Source organism: Scyliorhinus canicula, unplaced genomic scaffold (genome assembly GCF_902713615.1).
Source record: "Scyliorhinus canicula unplaced genomic scaffold, sScyCan1.1, whole genome shotgun sequence".
Classification (NCBI taxonomy): domain Eukaryota; kingdom Metazoa; phylum Chordata; class Chondrichthyes; order Carcharhiniformes; family Scyliorhinidae; genus Scyliorhinus; species Scyliorhinus canicula.
In genome coordinates, this window is record NW_024055740.1 from 171,902 (window position 1) to 183,344 (window position 11,443).

The 11,443-nt window shown below is 47.0% G+C and overlaps 1 long non-coding RNA gene across 1 annotated transcript; it reads left to right on the top strand.

Annotated features, from left to right (window-relative positions):
• LOC119960812 lies at window positions 1-7,850 on the top strand. The gene is made up of 3 exons (XR_005459523.1): window positions 1-167; window positions 5,018-5,434; window positions 7,301-7,850. It is a non-coding gene; the product is annotated as an uncharacterized LOC119960812 (long non-coding RNA).
• Window positions 7,851-11,443: the final 3,593 nt, after the last annotated feature.

The following is an 11,443-nucleotide window of genomic DNA, read 5'->3' on the forward strand; positions in this document are numbered from 1 at the left end:
CTGGTCCCGGGACAAAAAGCTGACCGGCGGTGATGTGACCTGAGGATCACCACACCTCAGGCAAGGGGCCAGGTTGGGAAGGCGGTGCCTTCAGGAATAACTGGGAAGGTGATGTTTGGTCAGTTGCTGCAGTCTGTGTAGTGAAGGTGCTGTCACAGTGGTGTGAGGTAAAGAAGTACAGGATTATCACCCAGCAATGATGAATTAAGGGGAATGTAAATCCAGCTCAGGCTGCTTTCAGATTGGAAAGGGAGCTAAGGTGTGTCCTTAGAGCTGGTGAATGTTCTGGCTTTGGCAGTTTCTCTGTAAAGTCCTTCTCATTCATTCCCCCTCTTTACAGCACAGATAGAGGCCTTTTGGCCCATTCATAATAATCTTTATTATTGTCACAAGTAAGCCCGACATAAATTCCGCTACCTGGGGATCCAAATAGCCCATGACTGGAAAGGGATCCACAAATGGAACCTCACCAGCCTGGCGGAGGAAGTAAAAAAGGACCTGCAAAGATGGAACACACTCCCACTCTCCCTCGCAGGAAGAGTCCAGACGATCAAAATGAACGTATTGCCCAGGTTCCTCTTCCTGTTTAGATCCATTCCGATCTACATCCCCAAGGCCTTCTTCATAGCGCTGGACAAACTTATCATGGCGTTCGTATGGGGGGGGTAAAAATGCTAGGATCCCAAAGAAGGTCCTACAGAAAACAAAATCCAGGGGGGGGCTAGCCCTCCCGAATCTACAATTCTACCACTGGGCGGCAACAGCCGAGCGAGTAAGGGGATGGATCCAGGAGCCAGAAGCCGAGTGGGTGCGTGCGGAGGAGGCCTCCTGCATGGGGACCTCCCTCCGGGCCCTCGCCACGGCAGCACTCCCATCCCCACCCAAAAAACACTCCAGCAGCCCAGTGGTGACAGCCACCCTCCAATCCTGGAACCAACTGCGGCAGCAATTTGGCCTGAACAAAATGTCGGACAAGGCTCCCATCTGCAACAACCATAGGTTCAAACCAGCACTGACTGACGCCACCTTCAAAAGGTGGAGACAGGACAGGGGGACACTGACAGTCAGGGACCTATACACGGACGACAGGATCGCAACACCGGACGAACTGACAGAGAAATTTCAGCTAGCTGGGGGGAACGAGCTACGGTACCTGCAGCTCAAAAACTTCCTACGAAAGGAGACAAGGACGTACCCACAACCGCCACGACAGACACTACTGGAAGACCTACTGGACGCAAGTATCCTAGAGAAAGGGAACTGTAGTGACATGTATGGCCGACTGGTAGATAGGGACGACACCGTACTGGACGCAACAAGAAGGAAATGGGAGGACGACCTGGGGATGGAGATAGGGTGGGGACTCTGGAGCGAAGCACTGCATAGGGTCAACTCCACCTCCACGTGCGCAAGGCTCAGCCTGACGCAACTAAAAGTGGTACATAGAGCCCACTTAACGAGAAACCGTATGAGTAGGTTCTTCCCGGAGGTGGAGGACAGATGTGAGCGGTGCCAAAGAGGCCCGGCCAACCACGCCCACATGTTCTGGTCTTGCCCCAGACTTGTGGAATACTGGACAGCCTTCTTCGAGGCTATGTCCAAAGTGGTGGGGGTGAGGGTGGAGCCATGCCCGATAGTGGCGGTCTTCGGGGTTTCAGACCAGCCAGATCTATTCCTGGGGAGGAGGGTGGACGCCCTTGCCTTTGCCTCCCTGATCGCCCGCCGTAGAATCCTGTTTGGCTGGCGGTCAACAGCACCGCCCAGAGCTGCAGACTGGCTGTCCGACCTCTCGGATTCTCTCCAAATGGAGAAAATCAAATTCGCCATCCGAGGGTCGGACGACGGTTTCCACAGAACGTGGGAGCCATTCATGCAATTGTTCCGGGACCTGTTTGTGGCCAACGGACAAGAGGAAGAATAGTCGGGGGAAGGTAGCCGGCGGGGAGGGGGGGGGGGGGGCTACGGGCTCATTACGGGGGTTTGATGGCTAGCTAAGGCCCAAAACCAAACTAAATAAATGCCAATAAACATGTTGGGGAATGTAAAATATGTATGCCGGCAAAGAGGGGGAGGTCACAGTTATTACTACGAAGATGCTCACCTGTAAATATATATGTTAATTTTTGCGTGTTTTTTTTTCTCTCTCTAACAATTTGTAATTTGTTCAATATAAAACATGAAAACTGAATAAAAAACATTTATAAAAAAAAAAAAATTATTGCCACAAGTAGGCTGACATTAACACTGCAATGAAGTTACGATGAAAATCCCCCAGTCGTCACACTCCGGCGCCTGTTCGGGTAGACAGAGTGAGAATTCAGAATGTCCAATTCACCTAACAAGCTCATCTTTCGGGACTTGTGGGTGGAAACCGGAGCACCCGGAAAAACCCCACGCAAACACAGAGAGAACATAGACTCCCCACAGACAGTGAACCAAGTGCGAAATCGAACCCAGGTCCCTGGTGCTGTGAAGCAACAGTGCTACCCGCTGTGCTACCATGCCACCCATAAGATTATTAGATTACTAGCTCTGGACGAATTGTGTCCCAGGATGCTGTGGGACATGAGGGAGAGATTGCAGTGGCTCTGACCCAAAGTTTTAACCACAAATTAGGCCTGTATTTGCTGGAATTTGGACATTTAGGGTGTGATCTAATTGAAGTATTTAAGATATTAACAGGGAAAGACAGGGTCGATAAAGATCACCTATTTCCACTGGTTGGAGATGCTAAAACTAGGGATCATTGTCTAAAAATCAGGGCTGGACCGTTCAGGAGAGATGTTAGGAAGAACTTCTTCACACACAGGGTGGGAGAGGGTTGGAACTCTCTCCCACAAACAGCAGGTGAAGCTGGAACAGTTGTTAAGTTTAAATGTGAGTTTTGTTGAGCAAAGGTATTAATGGATATGGCGTTAGGTCACAGATCAGTCTGATCCCACTAAATGGCAGGACAGACTCGAGGGGCTGAATGGCTTATTCCTGTCCCTATGTGTATTTCTGTGATTCTGAAATTCAGACAACACCATGACAGGGAAAGAGTCTGGATTAGAACCTGAGTTAGTCCGAGCTGTAAACCATCCCTCCAGATCCTGGCCCTTCATGGATTTAATAAAGGTCAAGGCAATAGTTGGATTATTGAAAGACTTGACGGAGTTGTTGGATACCATTTTTCGGGTCTCAGGATAAAGCCTGACGTAATTCACTCCCCACAGCCTTGAGCTGCATTTGAACTTCATCGAAGCCTCGATGTTTTGTTTGTGTTGCTGCCGAAAAGTCCTTGAAGAAGTAAATCCTCACTCCTTCCTGGAGCTAGGTGCTACCTCGCCGTTCCCTCTCCAGGACATACTTTCAAGTTGTGGAAGCGAATTATTACAGGCCTGGGATGAAAACTATCCCTCGGACTCAAAGACCAATGCACGTTTCTAATTTGAAACGCCCAGGCTTTACATCCAGCTTGAGAAAACGTGGCAGTCGGTCCTTGAAGAACCTAACGGGAGTCTTACCCTCCACACTAAATGGACAGAAAATAACATCATTTATGGGCAGCACGGTAGCACAGTGGTTAGCACAGTTGCTTCAATGCTCCAGGGTCCCAGGTTTGATTCCTGGCTTGGGTCACTGTCTCTCTGGAATCTGCATGTTCTCCCCGTGTCTGCGTAGGTTTACTCCGGGTACTCCGGTTTCTTCCCAGAGATCAAAGATGTGCAGGTTAGGTAGATTGGCCATGATAAGTTTCCCTTAGTGCCCAAATAAAAGGTTAGGTGGGGTCACTGTGATACGGGGATGGGTTATGGGCGTGGGTGGTGTGCTGTTTCCAAGGCGTAGACTCAATGGGCCGAGTGATCTCCTGCACTGTAAATTCTATGATGACCATCCGACAGGCCAATGGCTCGGATGTTCTTTCTCCGACCCTCGGTCTTCCAAGTCCTCCAGCACCTCCTTGGCTGGTTTTCAAAGGATTGAATACGGAGGCATCTTGCTGAATGTTCAGGATTCTCTCCACCGGATCATCGAGCCTCTTCATGGTGTTTTGCAACTGGGCCGCATGAGTTCACAGATATTGAGTCAGCACACTCAGCCTCTGGTCAAAACCACGGATAATGTCGGCAGTCATCATTTTCGCCACCTCCCAGAGAGCCCCGGAGAGTGGGGGGTCGAGAGACCTCCTGAGGGTCAGGCAGCCATGTTGAAAAGGCGGCTCCATCCCCGCTGAATCCACCTGCGCTGTTTATCGATGATTTCTTCACTTTTTCCAGCATAATCCTACCAGACCAAACCCCGAGTCTTCCAGGAACACGATAACAAATATTAATGCAAGGATTAGGTAGATGAGTGCCAGGCAATCAGGATGACTGTCAGATTATAGTTTAGTGGCACCAGAACCTGTGGTAAGGCAGCTACTCCCCCACCCATATCACATGCCTGACACCCCCCCCCCCCCCCCCCCCCCCCCCCCACAGCCACAGACAGATTTCTGATTGAGGTTGTGGAGGGTTATGGGGAACTGGCAGGTAAATGGAGAGAAAGCTGAGATGAGATGGGATTTCTTTATTCGAGGATGTGGTGAAGGTTTTGGAATTCTCTACCTCCGAGGATTCTAGAGCTTCAGTCATCGAGTATTTTCAAGCCACGGACTGATAGGTTTCTAGATATTCAAGAGGTCAAGGGACATGAAGCTAGCGTGGGAAAATGGTGATGAGGTAGATCGGCCAATGATCTCATTGAATGGTTCAGGTTTGATGGGCCGAATGGCTGACTGCAGCTCATATTTGTTCTGATCTCCTGGACAGGAAGCTGTGAGTTTGGATCTGTCAATCAACATTAATCAGCACCTTCAGGAGAATTGGGAGGGTGAATATTAGATACAGCAGAGTGAGAATGGAGGGAGAGTGTGTGGGATGGAAATTTGCAGCTTTCGGGGAATAAGAGAGAGAAAAAAATGTGACATAGAAACTAGAATTGTCTGTTTCTACCCTGTACTGACAGTGATGAATTTTGTAAATTGTTTTTACAGGATATTAGACAAGGAGGAATTACAGACAGAAATCTCAAAAGACACGTCTCGACCTGATAGTCACTCGATTCCTTAGAACCTGAATATCATCGGCCTTTGAATCAAGAAATGAAATGTTTACCGGAACTGTCAGCTAAAGATTTCAAACATCAGTGTGACTGGAAAAGCACCGAGACCCACACAACACACACCCGAGTGAGAGTGTTCCAATGAACTGACTGTGGAAAGAGCTTTAACCAGTTACACAGCCTAAAAAAACATCACACTATTCACAGCGTGTAAAGACCGTACTCGTGTTGTGTGTGTGGATGAGGCTTCAACTGATCATCCAGTCTAGAGAGACACGAGGAGGCCCAAAACATGGAGAAACCGTGGAAATGTGAGGACTGTGGGAAGGGATTCCAAGCCCCATCTCAGGTGGAGATTCATATACGCAGTCACACTGGCGAGAGGCCGTTCACCTGCTCTCGGTGTGGGAAGGGATTCACTTAGTTATCCAGCCTGCAGACACACCAGCGAGTTCACACTGGGGAGAGGCCATTCACCTGCTCTCAGTGTGGGAAGGGATTCAGTGATTCATCCGGCCTGTGGAAGCATCAGCGAGTTCACACTGGGGAGAGGGTGTTCACCTGCTCCCAGTGTGGGAAGGGGTTCACTCAGTTATCCAACCTGCAGTCACACCAGCGAGTTCACACTGGGGAGAGACCATTCACCTGCTCTCAATGTGGGAAGGGATTCAGTAATTTATTCAATCTGCAGACACATCAGCGAGTTCACACTGGGGAGAGGCCATTCACCTGCTCTCAGTGTGGGAAAGGATTTACTCACATTTCCCACCTGCGGAGCCACCAGCGAGTTCACACAGGGGAGAGGCCATTCACCTGCTCCAAGTGTGGGAAAGGATTTAGTCAATTATCCACCCTGCAGACACACCAGCGAGTTCACTCTGGGGAGAGGCCTTTCACCTGCTCTCAGTGTGGGAAGGGATTCAGTCAGTTAACTCACCTGCAGACACACCAGCGAGTTCAGACTGGGGAGAGGCCATTCACCTGCTCTCGGTGTGGGAAGGGATTCACTCGGTTAACTCACCTGCAGACACACCAGCGAGTTCACACTGGGGAGAGGCCATTCACCTGCTCCCAGTGTGGGAAAGGATTTACTCAGTTATCCACCCTGCGGAGACACCAGCGAGTTCACACTGGGGAGAGACCATTCACCTCTCAATGTTAGACGGGACTGCATATTTCACCACACCTGCTGTGACACCAACAATTTCACAATTGATTACAGGGGTTGGATTCTGCTGTTATTGTTTCTGCTCCGCACCCAGAACTACATTTAGTTCATTCTGACAGGTGGTCAGTGGGGATGGTCGAAGGGTTTCTTTCTGCTGGACTGGCCGGTCTCACCACTTTGCCTCCAGTGGGCTGATGCTGTTTGAGCTTTGTTGCTAATACCTGGCTTCAAATTGCACAAGGATCTCAGAGTGAAAGGGTGTTTGGAATTGTGGAGATATTTAGTTTCCATTTCTGTTTGGAATCCCCCCGCCCGCCCGCAAAGCCACGTTGCCATGGAGATGGGCCCTGGTGGTTACATGGTTCCTTTGTTTAATTTATCTGGATGTCCTCACAGAAGAAAACTATCAGTGTATGAGGGGCAAGTTGTCAGGTTGACTGGGAAACTAATTGGTACAGGGACTACCTAATATTTAAGGAATTATTACATATTTATCAGGGGGTTGGTTTGCTCAGTTGGCTGGACGGCTGGTTTGTGATGCAGAGCGAGGCCAACAGAGAGGATTCAACTCCCGTACTGGCTGAGTTTATTCACGAAGCCCCCCCCCCCCCTTCTCAACCAGGCCCCTCGCCTGAGGTGTGCTGACCCTCGGATTAAATTACCCTCAGTCAGCTCTCTCTCTGTCAAAGGGGAGAGCAGCCTATGGTCCTCTGGGATTTTTGCAACTTTTATTTCACACATATACAACAAATATAGATTCCTTTAAGGAACAAAAATCTAACAGGAAAAATGATGTAACCGTGGCTAACAAGGAAAGTTAAAAGATTCCATGAGATCCATTAAAATTCAGCAAAGGAGGACCAAGAAACTGATGAGAGCAAACTGGTGAGAAACATAAAAACCGACTGGAAAAGCTTCTACAGGAATGTGAAAAGGAAAAGATTAGCAAAGACCAATGTGGGTCCATTCCAGGCAGAGACAGGAGAGTTTATAATGGGGAGTAAGGAAATGGCAGAGAAACTAAACAATGTGTGTCTGTCTTCACAGAGGAAGATACAGAAATTGTCCCCGAAACACCAGAGAACCAAGGAACAGTAAGAGATGAGAATTAGTGAAAAGGTAGCACTGGAGAAATTAATGGGGTTGAAAGTGAATAAATCCCCAAAAGCTGATGATCTACATCCCAGAGTGTTGAACGAGGTGGCTATAGAGATCTCTATTCTTCATTCTAAATTCTCCTGACTCTGTCTGGAACAGACAAAACTTTTAACTGAGCCAAACGTTTCCTTTTTACGTAGCCATATAAACTTTTGCAGTCCATTTTGATGTATTTTGCTCGTTCACATTCTATTCTATTCTCCCTTTGTCTCTCGGTGTCTTGGTCGAAGAACGGACATAAATCCTCAGGAATGAATCATCACCTTGGACAGGTTCTGAGACAATTAAGTTTCGACTTATAGGGCCGGGTAACTATAATCGTGGAGTGTGGTTTTAGATTGTGCAAACGGGCAACGTTCTAGTTTATAGTTTAATATGTAGGTTTCCGAGTTAAAGTAGCTTCTCGTTTGTTTGTTGCATTAAAATCATAAGACTTGAAGTCCCGCCGTGTGATCCTTTAATTTGTTGACTGGGAATTTGATTTTTTTGAAGACGTTGCTGACCTTTATGGGGGTCCAAATCCACAAGTTTTGTCTTCCTCTTTGAGCCTCGGGCACCTTTCTGTCTCTATTGCTCGTGTCAATGACAGCCAGGTGATGGAGCTGAGGGCTGAATTTAGCTGAGAATAACGGGGCCTGTTCCCCAGTTGGGAAACTGCCATGGGCGTCGCTAATAGAGACAGGAAGGTGCTGGAGGACTGACAGGGAACTGGACATCCAACCAATCAGGGTTCGGGGTGAGGGGGGGTGACCGGGGCGAGGGGGGGGTGACCGGGGCTGACGGTGATGTGACCCCCAGGGTTCAGTGCCCCCGTGTCCAAAGCGGGGAGTCACGGGAACAGGGTACAAAGGAGCTGAAGGGAAACCATTTGGGTCCAGAACATTGTGAACATCCTGTTACTCTGGTTGTCTTTGATCCTCAAGTAATTTTCTGTTAGTTTTTTTTTAACCATGTTCTGCTTTATCAATAAACTTTTAACAGTAAACTATTTGAATTTGTTGGACTTTTCCTGATTAAATTTGTTCACTTTCGGGAAAGTGGGTGACAGGGGTTGACAGGCTCTTTAACAGAAAGTGAGTCCGTCTAAGGTAACTGGCAAAGGAACCAGATGGGTAGAGGAAATCTGATTTTTCTTTTGACAGTGATTGAAAATGGGTTCATGAAATCAATCGTGATTGACTAATTTATTAAGATTCTTTGAGGAGGTAACAAGGGATGTCAATAAAGGGGAACCTGTAGATGTGCTTTTATCATTTCCCAAGGTGTCACATCAAGTTATTACACAAAGTAAGAACTCATGGCGTGGGGTCAACATATCAGCATGGATAGAGGATTGGTGGGCGAACAGGAAGCAGCCAGTAGGTATAAATGGGTCATTTCTGGGTGGATAAAATTTGACAAGTGGAATGTCACCAGGATCAGTGCTGGGCTCCCAACCATTTACAATCTGTATGAATGTGTTGGATGATGGGATTGAATATCTGCGGCTAAATTTTCTGATGCCTCAAAGACAGGTCGGACAGCAATTTGTGAAGTGGATTTAAGTACTCTGACTACAAATAGGTTAAGCGGGTGGCAAAAACCTGGCAGATGGAGCATAACTTTGGAAAATGTGAATTGTCCACTTTGTCAGGAAGTATTAAATAAAACAATATTACTTAAATGGGGAGAGATTGCAGAACTCGGAGATACAGAGGGATCGGGTGTCCTGGAATCGCAAGTTAGTCTGCAGGTACACCAAGTGATTAGGAAGGTCAATGGAATATTGTAAATTGCAAAGGAAATGGAATATAAAAGTGGGGATGTTTTGCTGCAGTTGTACAGGGCCTTCGTGAGACCATATTTAGAGCACTGTGTACCGTTTGGGTCTCCTTATTTCAGAAATGAGATAAGTGCATTAGAAGCAGTAGAGAGATGGTTGACTCTGGATTCCTGGAATGAGGGGGTTATCCTCTGAGGAAAGGTTTGACAGGTTGGGCCTGTATCCATTGCAGTTTAGAAGAATGAGAGATGATCTTATTTAAACACAGGAGACGCTGAGTGGAATTGACAGAGAGAATGTTTCCCCTTGTGGCAGAGACTAGAACTAGGGGACACCATTTACAAATAAGGGGTCTCCCATTTAAGATGCTGATAATTGTGCCCCCTGATGACTGTGGGTTTATGAATCTTTCTTCCCGAGGGCTGGAGGTGGGGCCATTGAATCTGCTTTAAGGCTGAATTTGATCGATTCTTGATTGACAACAGAATGAAAGGATGGAGAAGGAAAGTGGAGTTGAGACCACAATCACATTAGCCCTGATTTCATTGAATGGAGGAGCAGGATCGAGGGGACGAATGGTCGACTCCTGCTCCTAATTTATATTGACCCCTAACACCCCCACTTCCCCAAACTCTGAAATGATTCACAGTGATAGCCCTTATTGGTGGCAGTGGTTAGCTTTTATTCAGTATAAATAAGAGTTGACAGTCTAATGTCTGAGCAGTAGTATCAAAGTGCAGCAGCATTACCATTACACTCTGGGGAGAAGCACCATTTCCATTGGTTGTTTTAAAGTCAGTTTCTCTCTGGAGTGTGTGTCAATGCTTTGATGCTGTCACAATATTGTCTCAATCCCTTGGTCACATTAACATAGAACATTACAGCGCAGTACAGGCCCTTTGGCCCTCGATGTTGCGCCGTCCTGTGAAACCCCTCTAAAGTCCCTCTACACTATTCCCTTATCGTCCATATGCCAATCCAATGACCATTTGAATGCGTTTAATGTTGGCGAGTCCACTACTGTTGCAGGCAGGGCATTCCACGCCCTTACTACTCTCTGAGTAAAGAACCTACCTCTGACATCTGTCCTATATCTATCTCCCCTCAATTTAAAGCTATGTCCCCTCGTGCTGGACATCACCATCCGAGGAAAAAGGCTCTCACTGTCCACCCTATCTAATCCTCTGATCATCTTGTATGCATCAATTAAGTCACCTCTTAACCTTCTTCTCTCTAACGAAAACAGCCTCAAGTCCTTCAGCCTTTCCTCATACGATCTTCCCTCCATACCAGGCAACATTCTTGTAAATCTCCTCTGTACCCTTTCCAATGCTTCTACATCCTTCCTATAATGTGGCGACCAGAACTGCACACAATACTCGAAATGCGGCCACACCAGAGTTTTGTACAACTGCAACATGGCCTCATGGTTCCGAAACACAATTCCTCTACCATTTCATCTCCTGCTGTGTCTCAAGTAGCTGTGTGTGTTTGGGACCCGCTCTTCAGCCCATTTCACCGTAAATTTACACTTGCTATTTTTCACATGTAACAAATGATATCTACACACTCACACCAGTGTACCAAAATCATGTCACACACTCTTAACTCAGATGTGTTGATGAAAAGACCAAAGTGAGTGTCCGTCTTTCTTATTTCCCTGTTACAGTGCTGATATTTAACATAGTGGCCGGGCTTTCAAATGTGGATTTCTTTAAAACAAAATTCATGGGCAAGGATGGAAATATTTCCAAGAGAAAGTGATCAACTCATTCATCCCATCGACGCATTCCAGACTTTCACTGGAAAGTAGGTGGATACCAGATTGAAACATTCCATTCAGACACACCCGTGGTAAAGTATTCCAATTCATTTATTGTCCAGGACAATATATTCACAATATCTTTAAAACAGAAAATAAACGTTCCTATGTGATTTCAGACATTAACATATTCGGTTTGTTCTTTATGGTCGATGTCAGGCTGGGGTTGTTCACCTTTTCGCAAAGGAGGTTGAGGGGAGAGTTGATAGAGGTGGACAAGATTATGACAGGTTTCGATAAGGTGGATAAAGAAAAGTTGTTCCCATTAGCTGAAGGGACAAGGACAAGGGGGAGAAAGATTTCAGGTTTTGGGTAAAAGATGCAGAGGGAATGTGAGGGAGAATATTTTGATGCAGGGAATGGTAATGACCTGTAACTCGCTGCCAGTGAGGAGGGTGGGAATGAAGACAATGGAAGATTTCAAATGGAAACCGAATGGGCATCTCGG